The 25,034-nt window shown below is 49.9% G+C and overlaps 1 protein-coding gene and 1 long non-coding RNA gene across 2 annotated transcripts in view; one reads left to right on the top strand and one right to left on the bottom strand.

Annotated features, from left to right (window-relative positions):
• Positions 1 to 410: 410 nt before the first annotated feature.
• LOC107401502 (uncharacterized) lies at positions 411 to 5,510 on the bottom strand. The gene is made up of 3 exons (XR_001578344.3): positions 5,441 to 5,510; positions 5,215 to 5,275; positions 411 to 3,820 (listed from the first exon to the last, which is right to left on the bottom strand). It is a non-coding gene; the product is annotated as an uncharacterized LOC107401502 (long non-coding RNA).
• Positions 5,511 to 5,562: 52 nt separating this feature from the next.
• Positions 5,563 to 25,034, top strand: part of Slc31a2 (solute carrier family 31 member 2) — a 58,410-nt gene continuing 38,938 nt past the window's right edge. Inside the window, exons 1-3 of the mRNA XM_076564317.1 lie at positions 5,563 to 5,716; positions 8,217 to 8,382; positions 9,368 to 9,652. The gene's annotated coding sequence lies outside the window, so the exon portion shown is untranslated. The remainder of the gene's footprint in view (positions 5,717 to 8,216; positions 8,383 to 9,367; positions 9,653 to 25,034) is intronic.

Genomic DNA, 25,034 nt, shown 5'->3' on the forward strand with positions numbered 1-25,034 from the left:
ATAGTTTTTTAAAAAAAAAAACAAAGTAGGATCAAAGTTTCCTTCTTATTAAAAATTAATCTGAGACCCTGTCTCAAAAAAAATCTTTTTTATATACTATACTAAGGCATTTTTTTATATAAATAATTTTATTTTTAAAAAGATTTATTTTTTGTGTATCAGCATTTTACCTACATGTATGCCATGAACTTGATGCCAAGGGTGGGCAGTTCCCCTAGACTGGACTCCCAGATAGTTGACAAGCTCAATGTGGGCGCTAGATAACCAGGCCCCCGACAAGAGCAACCTTGCTCTTAACCTGTGGCCATCTCTCCAGCCGCTAATTATATTTGGGTTATTCTGAGAATATCTTCTTAGCCAGACTTGGAAACAAAGAAGAAACTCTTAGGACACTTACAGAATGCTCAGTATTTCCTGTGAATGAAACAATATCCATCTTGTCAGACTTTTAATCATGGTGTTTGACAATGAAAATAGTTATATTCCTTGATGATGAAGGAATTTTAAATGTTCAATGACAACTCTTTTTGAGAATAATCATTCTCACAGAACACAGGTATCTTTTAGCTTTGTTAAACAAACAAACAAGACTCATACATTAAAAAGAGACTCAAACAGAAGCACACACTGGTCTTAACCTCACAGATATCTTCCTCCAACACAGCCTTCTGCACATCCAGATTACAAGTGTGATCCACAAAACCAGCAGGGACACTATATTTTTCATATGCATTAAATTATACAAAAGGGAGACATATGTGTATGACAAACTAGAAAATGCATTGCAGATGTGTGGATACATAAATCTGAAATTAAAAATATTACGTGAGAGAAAGCACCAAGGTTCTACGATATCTCAATATGAAACAGAGAGGTGGGGCCCCAAGGGCATCACTCTCCAGAGGCCTCGGGACCGAAGGGCTGGTGGTGAAGGTGCTGCTGCTCCCTCATCCCTGGAGCGTGGCTGAGCCCTGTGAAGAGCTGCCCAGAAAGCCTTCAGGAGTCACACTGTCTAAAGAGCTGAACAGTCTGGGCCAGCACGTGACAGTGCTACCCTCATGTGTCCCAAATGTGCTCAAAAGACCTGAGGTGGAAAAGAGTGAAAAAAAAAACAAAAAAAAAGAAGAGGAAGACTCCATCAGCAACCACAGAGAGGGACCACAGGAGACGTCACAGAGCCCAAGAAGCCTGAGACATCCTACAAGGAAAGCACGAAGTATCCTGGGAGGAAACCCATGCTGGCCTTTGCCTCAGCAACCTCACCACTGACTAAGAGGAAGGGAAACAGGAGACCCAGGCCCAAGGGCATCCCAGAACAGAGCTCTCTCTGTGGAGGAATGATGTGACTCAGGAGTACAGGCCGGTACAGGCCAGAACCACGGACAGGGCTTGGCTGTGGTTAATGCAAGGAACACAGCTACCCAAGGACCACAAAACCAAGTGCCCATGAGCACATGGTTGTCTGCCCCACAGGAAGGGGATGAAACTCCAGGAGTCCCCAAGGACCAGTGCTGTCACCAGCAAGATGAAGGTCGTACCAAGGTCATAAATGCCAAGATGCCAAGGCAATCCGGACAAAGGCAATATGGGAGGCACGCCCATCCCCGACACCAGCTTCTCTCATCCTGGTTTAGAATCTCCTTGCTTGAGTTAGCACTCAGCAGACTAGGAAAACAGCCCAGGGTTTGCCTGTGTCTCCATCAAAGGAAACAGGAAGGGGCATTGGATTTTAAACCAAATGGACAGTGGGGCATCAGGCTCTTCACCCTGACAGGGAGTGGGGATCAGAAATGAGTCCAACCAGGTATTTCAGGGGCTGCTTAAAGTCCTGGCACTCAGATGTGGTCCTGCCACTGTGGTCCAGGGAGCCAGGACCCGAGGTCAGCCTCTGGAGTCCCTGTTTGCTTGCAGGGATACTCTCCATCAGCATCCCGGAAACTACTGCCTCCAGACCAGCTTGTGAAATGGCAGCGTGCCCCACCACCGTGGCCCTCACCCTGGCCAGGCTCTCCGGGATCCTCAGTGGATCCTGAGCAAGGCCAGTTCCCCATGCCAGTTACCATTCCTGTGCTAACTGAGGTCCCCGGGCTGCTGGGAGACCCAGGCTCAGCTGCTCCAGGACTCACCCTCTGGTCACAGCCTGCAAGGCCTCCACCACAGCTGTCCCCAGGACCTGGCTTGACCACTGCCACCTGAAAGGGTTGGGTACCGAGGCTTCCTGGCATTCCACACCTACCCATTTATAGGCTCCTTCACTGCACCTGCCTAGAGAACCAGTTATGAAAATGCTTCCCCCTTTCTTGCTAGCTCCCAGAAGAAAAGAATTACTAAGCAGTGCTTTGAACTTACATCCTAGGACAATGAACCAAAGCCCAGAGACTACGACCTAGACAAAGCAGAGGACGCTCAAGCACCTCAAGCCCAGAAGGCAGTGAGCAGGTGAGCCAGGCCCAGGAGGGGTGAGGTCTGATCTCTTAGGAACTTCCCAGTACCTTCCAGGAGTGGGAGGGGCATTGGGTTTGAGGACCATGCATTCACAGTGGCAGGGCAAAGGGGGCCATTGGTGGCAGACCCTGATACCCAGTCTCCAGGAACCTTGGGCCACCCTGCCTGGGGCACAACCAACTCCATAGTCCCCCAGGCCTCGGTTCCCCTGTGCCCGGCATCCACCAGGCCAGGGGAGGGGAGGATTCTGGCTCTGTGGGGTATGGTGGAAAGGACTCTGGGAGACCCGGCTCTGGCTCACAGCAGCCCCCTCGACACAGGGTGGGCTCCAGGGTCCCTCTAATGTGCAAGCACACCCTCTCCAGACCCAAGAGAAGATAGGGCCTGCCTGGGTGAGGGGTGGGAGCGACACCAGGGTGGCTCCCATGTGAAGACAGCCTTCCAGGTGAGGTCGGCCAGCCAAATGCTGTCAAGACAAACAGCGAGAGAGAGGACGGTCAAGGAGCCTTTGTTCTTCTTGCCTTTCCAACAGGAGGGCCAAGCCGAGGGAGGGCAGCAAGGATGCCAACCACAGACCAGGAGCCAGAGGAGGGGGGTAATGACATCATAGCTATGAGCAAGGAATCTCAACACAGTCACACGCGGTGTGCAGGGGCCCTTCCAACCACTGCTGTGGATGGAGGCCGCCTTCCCTGGCGGGAACACAACACCAGACCTCTGAGTGGGACTTGGCTCCCCACCAGCCCGCACCAAGAAGGCTCTGGAAAGGCAAGATTTCCCAGTGTCATGTGAACAAGTAGCCAGTGAGCACAGGGTCCCGGGCTGAAGGGCACAGGCCCAGGAGCACACTGGACGCCCGCCAGGGATCTGGCAAGCCTGCAGGAGAGCGTTTGATGTGGTGGTGAGGCTTCCTGCTGAGGCCATGTGCAGACCAAGGGAAGCCCCTTCTCTGGGCTCTCCTCCGTGGCTGGGACATCACATTCTAGCCGGCCTAAAGCATCAGCCGGCCCTCACTGTGCACACCACTTCAGTCAGAAGAAGCACCTTGGATGAAGGAGGCAGAGTGGCTATGGCTTTAGGGAGCAGTCACCTGGTGGCCCCTTCAAGGACACTGTAGAGTGAGGTGGCTCTCTCCTGGCTCCAGTGGGTGTGGCTCTTCTCTTCAGGCAGGAAGATGACGGCTGAACCAAGGGACCTTTCTTTTGGCCTGTGCCTCAAGTCTCCCTCACCTCCAGTACTCACGACTCACAGAAAATGCTTATCTTCTGTGCAAACGACTTTCCTTAAGGGTTCTGGAGACCCCGGACCCTTCTCCTGCTTGGCACAGTCATGGCAGGACTCTCCAGGGACAGAGCTCACAAAACACAGGCAGGCCCTGTGTAGACACACAGACAGACAGACAGACAGACAGGAGACAGGTCAGTATGAACTCTTGGATGGCTCTTACTGGGTTTCACCTGCCTGCATCACTCTCTTTTCTGATGGTCAAGTTTCTCCAGGGGCCTCGTTCACTAAGGTTTTGCCTCCTTTGCACAAATCCCCAGCATGTGTGTGTAGGACCTGTCTCCACACTACCTCCCAGGTTTCCATTGTCCATTCCCAGGCTGGCCTTGTACTCTCTAGGCAGCCAAGGATCACATGACCCTCCTGATCCTCATGCCTCCATCTCCTGAAAGCTCAGGTGCAGGTGTGCCCACCATTTCTGCTTCACAGTGTCTCTGGGGATGGAACCCAGGCCTTCATGGTGCCAGACAAGCAAGCCTGCCCACAGCCAAGCAGCAGCCCCTTCCTCCTTCCCTCAGGAGTGGAGGCACTTTCACAGGGAGGCTCTCTGTGGGCTCCCTTGTCTCCACCTCACAGCAGGCCCCTGGGTCATGCTCCTAAAGGGGAGCTAACAGGTCTGAGCCCCACCATAGGACTCGGCTTCAGAGCCTCCGTCATTTAGAGCTGTTTTCACTATGGAGGCAGGCTAACCTACAATTTCCAATATCCTGCCTCAGCCTCTGAGTAGCTAGAAGTACAGCCCTGGGACCCTGGGACTTGGCTTCAAGGCACTGATGAACACGTGTTATTCAGAACTATGAAAAACAGCAACAACAACAAGGAAGATTGGTGATGGAGCTGGGGTCATGGCTGTTGCACCATTTTTAGACCTGGTGTGCAGCCAGCTGAATCCATGCCCCCTCTCAACTGTGTCCAGGGCAGGATTCAAACACAAGGGGTCTTGGGGGGAGGGGGCGTCTTAAAAATCTCTTGAGGTTGCCCTTTTCCACAACGTGGAAACAGATTACTTTAAAAATGAAAGTCAATGGCAACTATTTCAGTGTGAGCAAAAGATGAGCATTTTCAGGGAAGCCACGGCCTTACCCGGCCATCACAATACCCTGAGAGGGGCAGGGGTCAGCACTTGAGGAAGGCAGATTCGGGGAAGTTCTCTTCCCTCTGCAGTCTTACTATGAAGCCAAGAGCTCCTGCTTGCTAAGTCCCAGACCCCTCTTGCACCTTGCCCAGCAGGGGTGGACCTGCCAGGCTGCTGATTCAGACCCCTGCCGCTGCCCTGTCTCTCAGCACTAAAGAGCACTCAGTGGAGGGTTTGCCCTGGCCGGTGGGGAAGAGGGCTTCCTTACACATGGGCTCCAGGCTCTTTGCTCAGCTAAGGCTCTGCAGGCAGCCTCCCCTCCATCCTACTGCCAAGTGTGTGAGCAGGAGCCCGTCCCTTGGCCGGACTAAACTGAGCTTGGCGCTGGAGAACAGAGGTGGTCTAAATACCCCGTTACAAGACGAATCCTCCAAAGCGACGATGAAGACCGTTGACGGTAGCCACGGGAGCCTGGAAAAGGAAGGACCATCTGTGTTGATGCCCAGCTGTATCTTCTGTGCGTCGGACAGAAGCGTCAGGCAGCAACAACCCCAATACTGTTTTGGAAAGGAGGCTCTCAGAACCTTTCACTCCCATCTGACGCTGAGAGACTCCACCCATATTTGAGAGCCTCACCAAAGGCAGCTTGTTCTGTGGTTTTCGCTAGGAATTGGGCCAGGACGTAAATGACCCACCTAGGTCTGTGACTGCGGGCGAGGAAGCGACCGTTAGTCCAAAGGCCACGTGCGCCCTCTGCTGGCCGTTTGCGAGCATCGACACAGGTGAGCATTGAAAAGGGCCCTCTCCTGGGTGATCTCTTGGAATCCCTTCTATTCTGCCTAGACCAGTCAGTCACCGTATTTGTGGAGGAGTGATCAGAAGTCAAAGCGGGAGAAAGTACATAAAATATTTGTAGGTCAGAGACTTGGCTGGTTTCCTCCCCTTTTAATAATGCTTTGATACCCATAGTTCTAACTATCTATCCCGAGCCTCGCTAACGATCACACTATCCTGGGAGCTTTTGTATTGATGGCGTCTCAGTCATGCTCACGATTGCACTATCCTGGGTGCATTTATGTTCATGGTGTCTCAGTGGTGCACTCCAACCCACTAGATGTGTCTGCGGATAATGGGTTATTTGAACAGGACTGTTCCCTACCCGTGTTCCACCTGTTTCCCTGCACTGCCCTCTCCTCAAACGTGCCAGGGTTGTCCCTATACCACAACTGCACTATTGGCTTATGGCAAATCTGCCAAAGCCTCAAGACAAGAGGGAATCACCGTCCTGGAGCTGACCTAAGGGGAGGCAGAACAGCGGGCAACCTGGGGATAGTGCCTGTGCTGGTCCAGTAAAGGATGAAAAGAGAAATGTGTTAAGATGGAGCTATTGAATGCTGCTTATGTTTTCAACAGCTACCTCTCTAAGCAAATACCCTTTTAAAAGATGTTATAAAAAAGCCAAATTCACATAAGAGTAAAGGATACCCAAGGTCGATGAAGCAATTGTTAGTTTTTATTTACAGCATATATGTGTATAAATGAATATATATACATATATATGTATATGTGTATATGTATATATATACATAACATATAATATAGTGTTCTGGGATGGAGAGGTGGTTCAGCAGTTAAGAGTGCTTACTGTTTTCCAGTGGTTTCCTAACACCTGTGTGTGGGCTTCCAGCGGTCTGTTGACTCCAGTTTCAGGGGATCTGACACCCTCTTCTGGCCTCCTCGTGTGCGGCATGCAGCTGGTATATACACACATGAAGAATACCTATGCACATAAAAGAAAATAAAGATAGCTCTTTAAAAAAAAATAAGATAGTGTTAAAACAGAACCATGGAATTTGTGCCCACATTTCCTTTCTGATCCACAACAGTAAAGATGACTTTTTTAAAAAAATGAATATATATATGTGTGTGTGCATGAGTTAATAATCACCACTTGGGTGCCGGCACTCATGGAGGCCAGAAGATGGCATTAGATCTCGTGGAACTACAGTTACAGATGGCTGTGAGACACCTGATATGTATACTGGGCACTGAACTCCGGTTCTCAGCAAGACCGTAAATGCTCCTAACCACTGAGCTGTCTTACAGCCCTTCAAGATGACCTTTTAAGCCAGGCAAGCTGCAATCTTGATAGCGCATCAGCTACATTTAAAATGTCATCCGTAGTTTTCTGAAGGACATGTCACATGAGGACAAAGCAGATTTCAGTCTCACTTCTTGCCCCCCAGGGTGTACAACGCCTCTATTTGTTTGCCTCCAGACTGGGAGGGTGAGCTCTTAGGACCTCTAGGCAATGATTCCTAAACAGAGGCAAGCCAAATGTTCTATTTGAAGCTTCCTGATTGTGATAAAGACTAGAGTGTGATATATCCAGAAGGTCCTAAGACCTTCAGATGCAACTGATTGAGGTTCCCCTGACAGTAACCAGAATTGTGAGGCATCTGCATTTTGATACCTCATGTCCTATGAGAAACTGGAGCAGATCATGTCAACCACACATGATGGAGAGAGGACACTTTCAAATGGGTTAGAGACAAAGACACTGTCTTCTTCAGCACCCCACTGGTCTCAGGCATGCATGGAACAGAGCATCTGTAACTGGGCAGTCAGTAAAAGTCCGTTGTGGAGAAAGTGGCCATGACCCTGGAGGTACTTACTGTCCTGGCTAATTTTATGTCAACTGGCGCAAGCTAGAGTCATTAAAGAGAAGAGAACCTCAGTTGAGAAAATGCGTCCATAAGATTGGGCTGTAGGCAAGCCCGTAGAGCAGTTTCTTAATTAGTGATTGAGACAGGAAGGCCAAGCCCACTACAGTGGTGTTATCCCTGGGCTGGTGGTCCCTGGCTCGCTAAGAAAGCAAGCTGGAGCAAGTCATGAGGAGCAAGCCAGTAAGTAGCTTTCCTCCACGGTCTTTGCATCAGCTCCTGCCTCCAAGATTCTGCCCTGCTTAAGTTTCAATCCTGACTTGCTTTGATGTGGAAGCCTAAGTCAAATAAACCCTCTCTCCTCCCCAAGTTTCTTTGGTTATGGTTTTCATCACAGCAATAGCAATCCTAAGATAAAGGGAACTGACAACCAATCATGCGCGAGCACAACGCTGACGTCATCACGCACTAACTAACGGCCAGCAGAGGGCGGGTACCCCAGTCTCAAACTTACCATGGCTCCCATTCAGGCTCAATATGTTCTTGGATTGGGTATTTCTACTTCAATTCCTGGTCAGAAGCAAGGAAATGCGGCGATTTTACTGAGGGTCTGGTAATGTCAAACGTGAGTGAAAAGTTCTGAGAGCCTCCTTTCCAAAACAGTATTGGGGTTGTTGGTGCCTGACGCTTCTGTCCGACGCACAGAAGATACGGATGGGCATCAACACAGATGGTCCTTCCTTTTCCAGGCTCCCGTGGCTACCTTCAACGGTCGTCGTCGCTTTGGAGGGGTCTGGGACTTAGCAAGCAGGAGCTCTTGGCTTCATAGTAAGACTGCAGAGAGAAGAGAACTTCCCCGAATCTGCCTTCCTCAAGTGCTGACCCCTGCCCTTCTCAGGGTATTGTGATGGCCGGGTAAGGCCGTGGCTTCCCTGAAAATGCTAGTATTTTGCTCACACTGAAATAGTTGCCGTTGACTGTCATTTTTAAAGTAATCTGTTTCCACGTTGTGGAAAAGGGCAACCTCAAGAGATTTTTAAGACGCCCCCTCCCCCCAAGACCCCTTGTGTTTGAATCCTGCCCTGGACACAGTTGAGAGGGGGCATGGATTCAGCTGGCTGCACACCAGGTCTAAAAATGGTGCAACAGCCATGACCCCAGCTCCATCACCAATCTTCCTTGTTGTTGTTGTTGTTTTTCATAGTTCTGAATAACACGTGTTCATCAGTGCCTTGAAGCCAAGTCCCAGGGTCCCAGGGCTGTACTTCTAGCTACTCAGAGGCTGAGACAGGATATTGGAAATTGTAGGTTAGCCTGCCTCCATAGTGAAAACAGCTCTAAATGACGGAGGCTCTGAAGCCGAGTCCTATGGTGGGGCTCAGACCTGTTAGCTCCCCTTTAGGAGCATGACCCAGGAGACTGCTGTGAGGTGAAGACAAGGGAGCCCACAGAGAGCCTCCCTGTGAAAGTGCCTCCACTCCTGAGGGAAGAGAGGGGCTGCAGCTTGGCTGTGGGCAGGCTTGCTTGTCTGGCATCCATGAAGGCCTGGGTTCCATCCCCAGAGACACTGTGAAGCAGAAATGGTGGGCACACCTGCACCTGAGCTTTCAGGAGATGGAGGCATGAGGATCAGGAGGGTCATGTGATCCTTGGCTGCCTAGAGAGTACAAGGCCAGCCTGGGAATGGACAATGGAAACCTGGGAGGTAGTGTGGAGACAGGTCCTACACACACATGCTGGGGATTTGTGCAAAGGAGGCAAGGCCTTAGTGAACGAGGCCCCTGGAGAAACTTGACCATCAGAAAAGAGAGTGATGCAGGCAGGTGAAACCCAGTAAGAGCCATCCAAGAGTTCATACTGACCTGTCTCCTCCTGTCTGTCTGTCTGTCTGTCTACACAGGGCCTGCCTGTGTTTTGTGAGCTCTGTCCCTGGAGAGTCCTGACATGACTGTGCCAAGCAGGAGAAGGGTCCGGGGTCTCCAGAACCCTTAAGGAAAGTCGTTTGCACAGAAGATAAGCATTTTCTGTGAGTCGTGAGTACTGGAGGTGAGGGAGACTTGAGGCACAGGCCAAAAGAAAGGTCCCTTGGTTCAGCCGTCATCTTCCTGTCTGAAGAGAAGAGCCACACCCACTGGAGCCAGGAGAGAGCCACCTCACTCTACAGTGTCCTTGAAGGGGCCACCAGGTGACTGCTCCCTAAAGCCATAGCCACTCTGCCTCCTTCATCCAAGGTGCTTCTTCTGACTGAAGTGGTGTGCACAGTGAGGGCCGGCTGATGCTTTAGGCCGGCTAGAATGTGATGTCCCAGCCACGGAGGAGAGCCCAGAGAAGGGGCTTCCCTTGGTCTGCACATGGCCTCAGCAGGAAGCCTCACCACCACATCAAACGCTCTCCTGCAGGCTTGCCAGATCCCTGGCGGGCGTCCAGTGTGCTCCTGGGCCTGTGCCCTTCAGCCCGGGACCCTGTGCTCACTGGCTACTTGTTCACATGACACTGGGAAATCTTGCCTTTCCAGAGCCTTCTTGGTGCGGGCTGGTGGGGAGCCAAGTCCCACTCAGAGGTCTGGTGTTGTGTTCCCGCCAGGGAAGGCGGCCTCCATCCTCAGCAGTGGTTGGAAGGGCCCCTGCACACCGCGTGTGACTGTGTTGAGATTCCTTGCTCATAGCTATGATGTCCTTACCCCCTCCTCTGGCTCCTGGTCTGTGGTTGGCATCCTTGCTGCCCTCCCTCGGCTTGGCCCTCCTGTTGGAAAGGCAAGAAGAACAAAGGCTCCTTGACTGTCCTCTCTCTTGCTGTTTGTCTTGACAGCACTTGGCTGGCCGACCTCACCTGGAAGGCTGTCTTCACATGGGAGCCACCCTGGTGTCGCTCCCACCCCTCACCCAGGCAGGCCCTATCTTCTCTTGGGTCTGGAGAGGGTGTGCTTGCATATTAGAGGGACCCTGGAGCCCACCCTGTGTCGAGGGGGCTGCTGTGAGCCAGAGCCGGGTCTCCCAGAGTCCTTTCCACCATACCCCACAGAGCCAGAATCCTCCCCTCCCCTGGCCTGGTGGACACAGGGCACAGGGGAACCGAGGCCTGGGGGACTATGGAGTTGGTTGTGCCCCAGGCAGGGTGGCCCAAGGTTCCTGGAGACTGGGTATCAGGGTCTGCCACCAATGGCCCCCTTTGCCCTGCCACTGTGAATGCATGGTCCTCAAACCCAATGCCCCTCCCACTCCTGGAAGGTACTGGGAAGTTCCTAAGAGATCAGACCTCACCCCTCCTGGGCCTGGCTCACCTGCTCACTGCCTTCTGGGCTTGAGGTGCTTGAGCATCCTCTTCTTTGTCTAGGTCGTAGTCTCTGGGCTTTGGTTCATTGTCCTAGGATGTAAGTTCAAAGCACTGCTTAGTAATTCTTTTCTTCTGGGAGCTAGCAAGAAAGGGGGAAGCATTTTCATAACTGGCTCTCTAGGCAGGTGCAGTGAAGGAGCCTATAAATGGGTAGGTGTGGAATGCCAGGAAGCCTCGGTGCCCAACCCTTTCAGGTGGCAGTGGTCAAGCCAGGTCCTGGGGACAGCTGTGGTGGAGGCCTCACAGGCTGTGACCAGAGAGTCCTGGAGCAGCTGAGCCTGGGTCTCCCAGCAGCCCGGGGACCTCAGTTAGCACAGGAATGGTAACTGGCATGGGGAACTGGCCTTGCTCAGGATCCACTGAGGATCCCGGAGAGCCTGGCCAGGGTGAGGGCCACGGTGGTGGGGCACGCTGCCATTTCACAAGCTGGTCTGGAGACAGTAGTTTCCGGGATGCTGATGGAGAGTATCCCTGCAAGCAAACAGGGACTCCAGAGGCTGACCTCGGGTCCTGGCTCCCTGGACCACAGTGGCAGGGCCACATCTGAGTGCCAGGACTTTAAGCAGCCCCTGAAATACCTGGTTGGACTCATTTCTGACCCCCACTCCCCGTCAGGGTGAAGAGCCTGATGCCCCACTGTCCATTTGGTTTCAAATCCAATGCCCCTTCCTGTTTCCTTTGATGGAGACACAGGCAAACCCTGGGCTGTTTTCCTAGTCTGCTGAGTGCTAACTCAGGCAAGGAGACTCTAAACCAGGATGAGAGAAGCTGGTGGCGGGGATGGGCGTGCCTCCCATATTGCCTTTGTCCGGATTGCCTTGGCATCTTGGCATTTATGACCTTGGTACGACCTTCATCTTGCTGGTGACAGCACTGGTCCTTGGGGACTCCTTGAGTTTCATCCCCTTCCTGTGGGGCAGATACCCATGTGCTCATGGGCACTTGGTTTTGTGGTCCTTGGGTAGCTGTGTTCCTTGCATTGGCCACAGCCAAGCCCTGTCCGTGGTTCTCAGAAGTTGTGATGTGCTCAGCGACTGGCCTGTACTCCTGAGTCACATTATTCCTCCATGAGCTCTGTTCTGGGATAGCCTGGGGCCTGGGTCTCCTGTTTCCCTTCCTCTTTGCTGAAGCAAAGGCCAGCGTGGGTTTCCTCCCAGGATACTTCGTGCTTTCCTTGTAGAATGTTCTCAGTCTTCTTGGGCTCTGTGACGTCTCCTGTGGTCCCTCTCTCGGCCTTTTTAAATCTTTTTTCCCCGGGACTTGTGAGTGTGTGAGCACCATGAGACACATGGCCATCTGTCCCTGGTGCTCTCTGTTCTCTGCGATTGGCAAGGATTTGTGCCTTGTTGGATTCTGAGAGTGGGTGCTGCCTGGTGAGGGGGTACAACCTGAGGACTGGTTTATAACTAAAGATCAATCCCTAATAAAACACAGACACTGAATGAAAAATAGCTCTGAACTGGGAAGGCCGGGACCGAGTTCCTGACAGAGTATCTGTGAGAGCGCATACCTCATGAACAGCGACTTAGTGCTGAGTTCCACAGGTGGAGGGTTGGCAGGTCTTAGGCTGGCCGTGTTCTTGGACACTAGTCACCTTCATGAAAGGATTTGTGCTGTACTCAAACCCTGGTCCTTTTCTCACTGCAGAAATTAGGTTGTAACATATGAATTTGGAAGGACACCAACCCTCAGGTCATGGCATGCCCCAAAGAAAGTGGCATGTTCAGGAAGAAGAGACTCCAGATTCTGTCTGTGGCCTTGGGACAGGGGGAAAGGAAGTGGGTGGGGGAGGTGTGGTTCCTGATAGGCAGGATCCAGCATTATGTGGAAGGGGTGACAAGGGGTGACAAGCTGCTAGGCAGGGTTTCCTGGATCAGACAGGGCAGCACCAAAAGCCACCTCCCTGACTGGGTGGCCAAGGGGCAGACTCCTCTTCTGCCTCCTGCAGGCCAGAGCATCCAGGTCTGCCATTCCTCTCAGGTCTTGGCTGTATCTATTACTGCTCCTGAAGTCACTTTCCACAGAAGCTGTCGCTCCCTACAGATGGGAACAGGACAGAGGCAGTCTCAAAAGTGTCCTGGGCCATATGGCACGGGTCCAAAGACTTCCTGATGTTCCCTCCCCGCTCCCAGGTGGCTCTCACTGTCCCTTCCCATGGGTTCTTGCCTTGTGTCAGTCTTCTCTCAGAGCTGGAGGTGTTTAGACGCAGCCAGGGAGAGGGAGCCCTCTTGTGCTGGCCCAGACTGTTCAGCTCTTTAGACAGTGTGCCTGCTGAAGGCTCTCTGGGCAGCTCTTCACAGGGCTCAGCCACGCTCCAGGGATGAGGGATGAGCAGCGCCTTCACCACCAGCCCTTCCGTCCCGAGGCCTCTGGACATGTGAGCTTTGGCTCTGTCCTGCCAAGCTTGCCTTTGTGTTCTCTGCTTCACTATCGGTGTCTCTGAGGACATTTGCTTGGCTTCTCTGAGTTCCACCCGTCCCTCCGAGCCTCTGAGGAGGAGAGGAGAGGAGAAACAATGCCCCTGGCTTTTTTTGTCTTTACCTCTGCTTCCCTTGCTGTGTCTGTCTCTTGTTGGCAACCTGCTTGGCCAGTTGGAAGCTGCTGAATTCTGTCACGTGGCAGAAAGTTGATGCCTACCCCTCCCAAAGATGGAAAACCAGGGAGGGCTGTGGAGATGGTTCAGAGGTTAGCCTTGCCGTTCACTGTAGCCCCAAGCGCAGGGGGAGGAGACGAGAGGCTTGCTGGGGGTTCCCTGCTTTCAGCCTAGTGGAGATGTGAACCCCGGGTTCAGCAAGAAGCCCTGCTTTGAGGGGGGATGCAGAGTGGTAGAGGACATGGCTGCCCTCTTCGGGACTCTATGAGGGGACAGGTGAGGCCAGTGCACACAATCTGATAAAGGAAGGGACCAAAGCCCCTGGTTTAGGAACCCCATGGGAGCAGACCTCCACCACCAGCCTCACATGTCTTTCTCTGTCTTCTTGAAACATGGGGTTCTCCCTGAGGTTCAGTCACACGTGAGAACTCCTGAAGAGACAAGAATGGCCTGTGATCTGAAAGTCATTCCATGGCCCTCAGCCCAGGATAATTTGTTTCCATAACTAGATCACAAACTTCTCACACTAGCTTTGAGATGCTAAGTTCTCCTGCACACACACACACACACACACACACACACACACACACACCACAAACACATACCCTTCATCATCCTCACAGTTAAATTCCTCTATCCTCCCTGTAAGCTAGACAGTCTCTGGTCCTCCTCTTCTACCCTAGGATAGCCCTCCTTGGACTCCACCTGATCTCACAGGTACCTCAACATTTATCCAGAATTTTTTTGTATTCCTAAAGTACCAGTTTTAAAACATGTTTGCAAAAATGAGTGCACTAGCATACATTATGAATGTCTTAGAACTGGGGGAACAGTAGTCTCACACTTAGAAATGTGGGGTATACCTCATTCTTGTCACAACACAGTGCTCCAAAGACTTAGATGCCCCAGATCATCACGTAGTCATTATGACTGCTTTTATGGCTCCCCCAGCCCCTTCAGCAAGATTGTGTTGGGTCCAGAGCTGGGACAGATATCATGGCAGTCTGGGAAACGGGACAGATGAGAGGGGAGGTGTCAACCACAGCCTCCAAGCTCCACGCAGCACTGTATGAAGGCTTTTCACCTGCCCTGAGTCCTCCGCCTTGCCTTCTCTCTCACTTGGTTCAGAGCCTTCTCTTGGTTCAGAGGGTGCTCATTGGTAGGACTGAGCCTTGACCAGTGCCCACAGCTCCTAAGTGGAAGTCAGTCTGAACCCAGCACAGAGTCAGGGGAATTGCTTTCTTGTCCGTTGGATAGAGGACAGGAGGAACCTGAGGTAGGGTTTCATGACTTACAATCTCTTCCCTCCACTGGGCTCAGATGAGGGTGTGAATACGGCAGCGTGGGCTGAACAGTGATATCCTTGAGGGGCCCAACTTTATACTGAATCTTGAGATGTGCCTGAGTTCCCTGTGCTCTGAGGCCCCTAGTGCCTCCCATAGTCAGTCACTGTGACAGGAGCCCTAGTTCCCGGGGCTACCACTGATATCTTCAGCAAGATTGTGTTGCCGGTACCATTGTGCCCTCCCGTGGTCGCGTTTGGTATTTATTGGCACTCCATGGATGCCCTGGTGCTGTCCAGCTTATGTTCATTTCAGATCCCTGTGACCATTCCGTTATGTGTTTGTTTTGTATATCCTCACACACATACAGCATATTTATCAAATGCCATGTATGTTAAGGATGTTCACTGCTGCTCAGTGGTGAAGATCACACCTGTAATCCTGGCACTTGGGAAGTTGAAGGGGCAAGGTTACCTTGGATTTTTTTAAATTTAATTTTACAATATAATTTAATTCTACATATCAGCCATGGATTACCTTATTCTCCCCCCTCCCACTCCCCTCCCCTTCCCCCCAGTGCACCCCCCATTCCCATCTCCTCCAGGGCAAAGACTCCCCAGAGGAATGAGATCAACCTGGTAGACTCAGTCCAGGCAGGTCCAGTCCCCTCCCCCCAGGCTGAGCCAAGCATCCCTGCATAAGCCCCAGGTTTCAAACAGCCAACTCATGCAATGAACACAGGACCAGGTCCCACTGTCTGGATGCCTCCCAAACAGATCAAGCCAATCAACTGTCTCACCTCTTCAGAGGGCCTGATCCAGTTGGGGGCCCCTCAGCCATTGGTTCATAGTTCATGTGTTTCCATTCGTTTGGCTATTTGTCCCTGTGCTTTATCCAACCTTGGTCTCAACAATTCTCGCTCATATAAACCCTCCTCTTTCTCGCCAATTGGACTCCCAGAGCTCCACCAGGGGCCTGGCTGTGGATCTCTGCATCCAGTTCCCTCAGTCATTGGACGGGGTTTCTAGCACAACAATTAGGGTGTTTGGCCATCCTATCACCAGAGTAGGTCAGTTGGGGCTGTCTCTCGACCATTGCCAGCAGTCTGTTGTGGGGGGTTACCTTGAATTTAAGGCCAGCCTGTGGTGCCAGTCAATGGTAACAAGAATTCAAAAAAGAAATCTTCAATAAACCATGAAAAAAATCATCAAAGACTGTAACTAATTTATTTGTCCAATGTCGGGATTTAAAAAATCTAAAGCATAAAATGGAATATGATTTCTTTAGGAATTAACATGCTCCAAGTGGCCTCAAGAGCCTCCCTTCCCCACCTCATCTTAAAACTATAGTCCTCAGATTAAAAACCTGTGTCTTTAGGTAAAACTTTTTTCTAAGAAAATATCTTCTCCCAAGAACAACGTTATTGAATTTGGAAGAAGTAAGTCTGAGACACTTATTTTAGGATTCCTTAAGACACCATCTATTCCCAGCTCTGTGACCTTAGCCTGGGTTCCCTGACCTGGACCTGCATGGTCAGAATCCCCTGGAGTCCTTGTGGAGATAACCCAGGCTCAACCACTGCTGTCCATCTCACCCCAAGGCCTTCAGCAGCCTGAGCACTACTGTGTGTGATGCTGCTGCTGCCCCTCTTAGAACTGAGACGCTAAAGCTCCAGACCCCTGTGTGTCTCAGCAACCTTGGAAGAAGGGAGTCTTCTAGCCAGAAGGCAGAATTTAAATAAGATCGATTGATCTGAAAAGAGGAGTAACCCGGTGTGTGTCTAATGGAATGAATCCTCACTTCCCTGGCTGGCAGAGGCTGTGTCTGAGAAGCCACACAAGTTTGTGCCGCTCTGAGGAGGAAAAGAGCCATATTGGGAGGAGAGCAGCCTGTGAAGGAGCAAGCATCCCGGCGTACGTTAGTCCTGTAGATTACAGCATCTATCTGCTCACTGTAGCCAAGGAACAGGGAGCACAGTGCAGGCCATGAGGGGTGAGATGCGTTCTCTACACACGGAAGTCTTACTTTTTTTATTTATGTGCATAGGTTTTTGCCCACATATATGCATGTATAGTTATCCATTTAGTTCTCACAATAATCCTACAAGAGAGAAGCTATTGTCACTATATCAAAGTGAGGAAAAGCCGTGGGACAGAAGCTAAGACACTCCGTTATTAAATACCAGGGCTGGGATGCCCCCTCCAGATTCAGGGTTTGATGCGCAATACTGTGTGTGTAATATCCTGCTGTTCAGGATCAACAGTTTGAGGCAATGCAGTCAGCTTTGCTGAAGAAGGGCCTCTGGCTGCAGGTGTGGATGAGTCCACAGATGTCCATTTAGGCCCCCTCCCCCCATCTCAGAACACCGTGTGGAAGCATGAGAGGCTTTCAGACAGGCACGGAAGGAGCAGGACCATATTTGAACTCAGGATAGGGTCCACCACCTTCATTTCACAGAGGTCAAGAGATTACTGAGGCCAGGGTGAATGAGATGAGTAAAGAACCGTGTTTCCCTTGGTTTTAGGTGGGTGCTCTGCCTGTGGTCCATCTAAAGATTAGCCGGCTCGTTACCCATCCCTGGGCAGTCCTGGCATGTCATGAACTACCAAGCAACTCTTCTTCCCAGAAACCTTAAAGGCATGGAGATTCTCTTTTCTCCAAGTCATTGCTCCCAGACATGTTCCCGGAAGGAAATAGGTCCAGGTTCCCTATTAAGGCCATCTCTGCAGAGGCGTTAGGCTGAGCACGATTGGGGCAAGTAAGGAGTCCATGGCTCCTGCACTGCGCGCTAACGGCCTGCAGAGGGCGCGCATCTCACTCTCTGTTCAAACAGCGTCTCCCTGGCTAGAAGCCCAGCTGCGGTTTTGTTTTGTGGGTCCTGGTCCTGGTGGGCGAAGAGAGGAAGAGAGCTTTGCTACTGCAGAGACAAATTCCTTACACGTTAAAGAAGAAACTATTTTCTGGATTTTCCCATGAGTTCTTCCCCTCCTTTCTCCTCATGTACCGTTTTTACAAACCCAAGTTTAAACAAACATTCATCCATTAGGTGTCTGAAGGCTCTCACACGTGATATTCCTCCCCACCCCACGTTCAACACGGTTTCTGGGAAGAAATCGCCCACTCAAATTGAGAGGAAAATAAAGCTGCAGCCTTGTTGTTGAAGGGGCCCCGCGGGAGGACGACAGAGGGGGGACCTGAGATAGTGAGAATGAAACTTGTTATTTTGTACAATGAATACATGATTAATAAGAATGCCATGCACGACTAGACGGTGTTGAATGGGACCCACCTTTGAGGTGAAGGATAGGAAGCCAGCTGCAGTCGCCGGGATTCGATCTGCACAGAAAGTAGTTCGCATGGGAGTGCACACCCAAAAAGCACCTATGCGGGTCTGGAGTGGGTGGGAGTCAGAACGCGATGCTCCGAAAAGAAGGGATCCCAGGGTTTCTAAAGGGGTTTGAGTAAGAGATATTGACTGAGAACTCTCTGTGTGCTGGAATCAGGGTTGTAGGCCAGGAATAGACCAGATCCCCTCGAAGGAAACTGAACTGTTACTATAAAATTTATAAAGTACCGCAAGACCTCAGGAGGGGCGAACTAATAGTGTGCCGAAGTTACTGGAGGCAGAGGAGTGAGTGCTGAGATCCAAGGATGCTTCAGCTAAGGAGAGTCAGCATCTGCCCTGTGACACAGAGGAAGTTCTCTAACTCTCAAGACACCATGATCTTTGTGGGGCAGTGCTGTGCCCCACGGCAATTTCACAGGGGCAGTCCTTTGTCAGTCACAGTCTAGTATCTGCACAGAAACTCTCCCCGCCTTCATATCTCTAGAGGACCTCAGAGTCTGACTTTGGGACCAGTCATGACAGGCCAGCTTGCCGATCCTGTTTTATATCTCTCTGTCCAGGGTGGGGCAGTCAGATTTCCCCTGGACAAGGAGCATGTTTGATGCGCTTAAGTAGGCGCTTTAAATTTTTTGGCAATATTATGCAAAGTGAAAGAAAACAAGTGCAAGAGGTCATGCAGGTATTTCAGCTATATAAGATTTCCAACAAAGGTAAAAATCACTGTGAGAGTCCCCAGAAGCAAGACAACTTATACCGAACTATCTACATTAGAACATCGATGATTATGGAGGAGCTGGAATGTGGCATTTCAAATCTAATTACAACTAATTGGGCTATCTTTATCCCCTCAAGAGCCATTCCTCGCCCACCTCTATGTGGGACCTAACACCTACCAGGTGTGGTATAATCTTTCGGAATGTGTTAACTTTGTGAAACTGTTGCTTCGTAAGAAGATGGAATTTAGAGTCACCTGAATCTGTGTTCCCCAGGCCATGGTCACTCATATCTGGCTCCAGAATAAGCTCTGTCTTACCCCTTGAGGCGAGAGCTGTGTTTGTATATCGACCCCACAAGGACAAAGGGCGGCCTGATTCTTGGCAAGGGCTCAGGGAAGGAGGAAGTGACTGATTAATGGGTATCCATCTTCTTATCAACTGATGAAAAATGTCTTGGAAATAGATAGGGTGATAGTTGAACAACATTATAAATATACCAAATGCCACAGAACTGTCTCCTCAAAAATGGTTAATGGTTAATTTTATGTTGTTACCTCTCCAAAAAAAATCAATCATTCACCATACAGAGGGAACATGATTCATGAATATAGATTTCACATGCACATAGATATTTGTTAGTCATGTGAGATCCAGATGGAATAAACTCTATTTGTGGGTTAAAAAAAAAAAAAAAAGTTTGGCAAGTATTTTAACTCGTCACTTTTTGTTGCTGTGCCAAAATGCCAGAGACAAAAAACGGAAGGGGGGGAAGTTTTGTTTTAGCTCCTGGCTTCAGAAGGTTTACCCCACAGTGAACTAATTCCATTGCTTTGGGGCCCAAGGAAAGGAAGAAGATTGGGGGGGGCGGGGTTTACAGTGGCGCCGAGCCGCTCACTTCACGGCAGCCAGGAAGTACAGAAAAAGGAAGGGGCTTGGCATAGTACACTCCAAAGGCCTCTAACTGCGTCCTCCAACACCCTAAGTTCTAGCACCTTCCAATGACGCCTTCCAACTCCAGTCTATCGGTGGTTTGATCCATTGGGTAGCTGGGAATCTTCATGAGCTCTCTTCCACAAAGCCCCGCCTGTGAGACTAAGCCCTCAAGGCATGAGCCTGGGCCCTAGGGGCCTTCACAGGCAAGTCAAAACAGCAGTAGACAGTTTAGCGGACCTGAGCAAAACTGCAGCTAAACTAAGCTGTGACTCTTGGATTCTGGGCTTAATGAAAACAGGAACCACAGAGGGGGTGCCCAGGCACAGGGGCTCTTCGTGGAGAAGCCTCTTAAATAATCTGTGAGCTTCCAAAAGAGCAGAGGCGGGAACTATGGGGCATTTCATGGGGGGAGACCGTGGAAGAGCGAACAAGGAAGAGGAAGGCAGATAGCACAGCCTTGTAAACTTTCATTTCTAACAAGTCTGAGTTTAGCCAGATTAAGCCAGGCTCCATCCCATAACTTCACCTCTTCAGCTCTGCTTTCTTTGGTCTCTGTTCTTTCCCCCCAAAGAGAAGAGAAGAAGAAAAAAAAAACTAGAGAAGAGTCAGGGCTTCCTTTCTCTTAAAATATCATCCTTACCTCAGACAGCGCCCCTCCCCCCCACACACGTAATTCATAGCAATTACTTGTTGACAGGGCTGGAGACGGCTCAGTAGTTAAGAACATTGACTCCTTGTCCAGAAGATCCAGGTTTCCTTTCCAGCACCCACATGGCAACTTACAACTATCCATTTGCAGGGGATCTAACTTCTGTTCTCTGTAGGAACCAAGCACGCACGTGGTGCACAGACACACATAGGCAAAATACCCTTACACATAAAATAAAAATTTAAAGATAAGAAAATAAGATGTGTGTTTTACATTTTTAATAACGATGTTCATCTTGTTTGTTTGGTTTTGTTTGAGACAAAGTCTCACTCTATACCCCAGGATGGCCTGGAACTCACTACATCACCCAACCTGGTCACGAACTCATGATAATTTCCTGCCTCGTTCTCTCGAGTGCTGGGGTTATAAGCATCAGCTACCACCCCTGGCTTAATAACTCTACTTAAAAGGCCTCTTAGAAGGATACACTTGGAGAACAGACCAGAGACCTAGAAAACTAAACAGTCACAAAAGCTGCTCCCCCACCCAGTGGCTTTCAAGTTCTTGCCTCTGGAATTCAAAGCATAAAATGTATGGATGCCAAAGGGTGAGTTTTAGAGATAAGCCTGTCATAGGTGCATAGGTGGGAAGTTAGGGGACCCTGCCCCTGTGTAGCAGGGGCAGGTCTCTGGGAATAGATAACATAAAGGTACTACTTTGGGGCCTTGTGAGGGTCTTAAGGTACCAACTATAGTGAGATGTGGGAGAGGGATGAGCTGGCCAGTCCAGGTGTCTTCTCTCAGTTCCAGTCATGTCCTCATGTGTAGCTTAAAGGCAAGGTAGTCAGGGGCCAGGAAGTAGAACTCTCTTTGGGTGTTCCTGACCTCCAGCAAAGATGTCTTCAGAACCGCGTTGGAGTCCCTGTCCTAGCTGATTAGTTTCTGCCTCCTTGTTTTACCGACATCAGTATGAAGTACGAGGTGCCAGGCACTGGGCTGAGCAGGTGACTGGATTCCTGGCTCTAGACATCTCATATTCCGTTCACCAGGAGATCACCAGGAAGTGGACTTGACTAGTTCGTCTTACTTAAATAGTCTAACCATGCTTTCTTTCTACATTTAAAGAACTCCTCATTTTAGAAACTTGACCTCCAGCCTTAGCAGGGTTTAAACTACTTGTCCCATCCTCTGTTTCTTGTGTTCGACTCTCAGAAAGGCAAAGTTCGAGTGCCAGAAAGGTCCATAGATCTGGTCATCAAAACATGCTGAAACTTAGGACCTTCCATCATTACAACAACACTAATGACTGGGAGTCCCTTCTAGTGACCCAGCAATGCATGACATTCTTCCCCAACTCCCACCACTACCCCCTCCACCCTCTAACCCCCCCTCCCCCCCTCCCTGCATGACATCCCTCCCCCACTCCCCCACCCCTACCCCCTCCACCCCCTCATCCACCCACCTCCCCCCCATCCCCCATGACATCCCTCCCCCACCCCCACCCCACACCCTACACCCCACCCACCACCACCACCCCACCCACCCCTCACCCCACCCACCACCCACACCCCCACACCCCACCCACACCCCACACCCACCACACCCACCATCCCCCCCACCCCACCCACACCCCACCAACCCATGGAAAAAAAATTGAAGTGGGTTCACAGTGTGTGCATTTTAAAAAGCATGTGTTCTGTGCAGTCTCCCATCCAAATGTTTGATATCTTAGTCAGTGTTCAATTGCTGTGAAGAGACATCATGACCACAGCAACTCTCATACAGGAAAACATTTAATTGGGGCTGACTTACAACTCAGAGGTTTAGTTCATTATCATCATGGTGGGACATGGCAGCATGAAGGCAGACATGGTGCTGGAGAAGGAGCTGTGAGTTCCACATCTTGAGCAGACAATAGAAAGTACTGTCTCTCTGGGCCTTTAATCCCAGTTCTCTGGAGGCAGAACCAGGAGGATCTCTGTGAGTTCTTGGCCAGGCTGGTCTACAGAGTGAGATCCAGGACAGGAACCAAAACTGCATAGAGAAACTCTGTCTCGGAAAATGAAAAAAAAAGAAGAAGAAGAAGAGAGAGAGAGGAGAGAGAGAGAGAGAGAGAGAGAGAGAGAGAGAGAGAGAGAGAGAGAGAAAGAAAAAGAAAAAGAAAAAGAAAAAGAAAAAGAAAAAGAAAAAGAAAAAGAAAAAGAAAAAGAAAAGAAAGAAAGAAAGAAAGTACTGTCTCACTGGGCGTGACTTGAACATATAGGAGACCTCAAAGCCCGCCCCCACAGTGACATGCTTCCTCCAACAAGGCCACACCTCCCAATAGTGCTGCTCCCTTTGGGGGTCATTTTCTCTCAAACCACAATATCATTATGGTTTTAGGCAGCAGAGCTGATAATTTGTAATTATTATGAATCTTAAATGTTTTTGCAAAACAAGTCTAATTCTGCTCAGTTGTTTAATGGGCCTTTTCTTTTCCTAATCTGCACCCAATCTTATTCTCCCTTGTTGTTGGAGGTTTTTACCTTTTTTTTTGGGGGGGGGGTATGCTGTGGGATGTTCTGTATGTCCTGTGGGAGCCCTTCTTGGGTTCTTTGTGGCGTTACCCAGCAGGTCCGTATAGAGGATGATTAGGACCATGGGCCTGAGTGCAGGTGTTTGAGATGGTCTGCACTTGGCTGTGCTGGGGGATGGTCTGTATGTCAAGTTGCTCTGATTGGTTAATAAATAAAACCTGATCGGCCGTGGCTAGGCAGGAAAGATAGGCGGGACTAACAGAGAGGAGAAATAAAAGGACAGAAAGGCAGAAGGAGACGCTGCAGCCGCCGCCATGACCAGAGACACTGCAGCCGCCGCCATGACCAGCAGCATGTGAAGACGCCAGTAAGCCACCAGCCACATGGCAAGGTATAGATGTATGGAAATGGATCAATTTAAGATAAAAGCACAGTTAGCAAGATAAGGACAGTTAGCAGGAAGCCTGCCACGGCCATGCAGTTTGTAAGCAAAATAAGTCTCTGTGTTTACTTGGTTGGGTCTGATAGGCTGTGGGACTGGCGGGTGACAGAGATTTGTCCTGACTGTGGGCAAGGCGGAAAACTCTAGCTACAGGGGTACCATCCAGCTTCCAAGTAAATCACTCAAGGAGGCTTATTCTTAATTATGAATGCCCAGCCTTAGCTTGGCTTAGTTTCTAGCCAGCTTTCCTTAAATTATTTTCCCATCTACCTTTTGCCTCTGGTCTTTTCCCATTCTCTTCTGTAAATCTTACTTTTTCTCCATGGCTTGCTGTGTGGCTGTGGGGCTGACCCCTGATGTCCTCCTCCTTCTCTGGTTCCTAAATCTCTTTCTCTCCTCCAAGATTCCTCCCTCTATTTATTCTCTCTGCCTGCCAGCCCCACCTATCCTTTCTCTTGCCTTACTATTGGCTAGTTCTTTATTAAACCATCAGGTGTTTTAGACAGGCACAGTAACACAGCTTCACAGAGTTAAACAAATGCAACATAAACAAAGTAACACACTTTAAAATAATATTCTACTACACTCCCGATGTGCAGTGAGCATGGGACACTAAATCTGAATCCTTACAACAACAGCTGAGATTTCAAGGCATGAACTTCCCAGAAAAGGATTTCTGTAATCAGAGCGGGGGTGATTCAAATGAGAAATATCCCCCGTTGGCTCAGGTATTTGAGTGCTTGGTCCCCAACTCGTGGGCCTATTTGGAGATGCTATGGAATCTTTAGGAGGTAGGGCTTTGCTAAAGGAAGCATTGTCACTGGGAGTGGACCTGAGAGTTTATAGTTGCACCCCACTCCCAGTTTGCTCTCTCTTATCACTGCTTATGGTTGAAGATGTAATCTCTCAGCCTCATGCTCTGGCTGCCTGTAGCCATGCCCCCCCCATTTTAAACTCCCCCTCTGGAACTGTAAGCCAAAAATAAATGCTTTCTTCCATAGATTTGTTATTGGTTGTAGTGTTTTATTCTAGCAACAGAACGGAAAGTGATATAAAAGCCTGCTGGAAATGCAGAGGGTCAATGAAAAAGAGGATCTCAGTCAGGCTACTAGGTCACAGTTGGCTTTTAGGTTGCCGTCTGTGGCTTAAATATTGGTGCTCCCAGGACTAGAGAGCTTGATCAGCTGTTAAAAATATTTATTGTCCTTGCAGAGGACCTGGGTTCCATTTCTAGTACCCACTTGGTAGCTCATAGTCACCCATAACTCCAATTCCAAAGGATACAAGCCCCTCTTCTGACCTCCAGGATACCAAGCGTACATGTGGTGCACATACATACATGCAGGTAAAATACTAACACACATAAAATAGATCATAATTTTAAAAAGGGTTGCTGCTTCCTTGGAATGGAAATAATTTTAAAAAGGATTGCTGCTTCCTTGGAATGGACTCAGCTTTATGCTGATGGCATACCTAAACTCAGTGGTCCACGAGGGTCAAAGGTAGTGTAAACAAGGACAACTCTCCTGTCAACCAGGAGATGGTTTCTTTCTAGAACAGGGGTTTGGCATGCCTTAGAGAGCACACTCCAGCTCCCAGGGCTAGCCTTATGCCTCACAAAGATGCTCAGAGTCTCATCTGCCCTTTGTATTTTTTATTACTTTTTTAGTTTTTCTGGTTGTTTGGTTTTTGCTTTTGAGACAGGGGTCTTACTCTCTACTTTGGGGTAGACTAGAATGCACTTGGTGGCCCAGTCT

This window comes from Peromyscus maniculatus, chromosome 2, assembly GCF_049852395.1.
Source record: "Peromyscus maniculatus bairdii isolate BWxNUB_F1_BW_parent chromosome 2, HU_Pman_BW_mat_3.1, whole genome shotgun sequence".
NCBI classification, from domain to species: domain Eukaryota; kingdom Metazoa; phylum Chordata; class Mammalia; order Rodentia; family Cricetidae; genus Peromyscus; species Peromyscus maniculatus.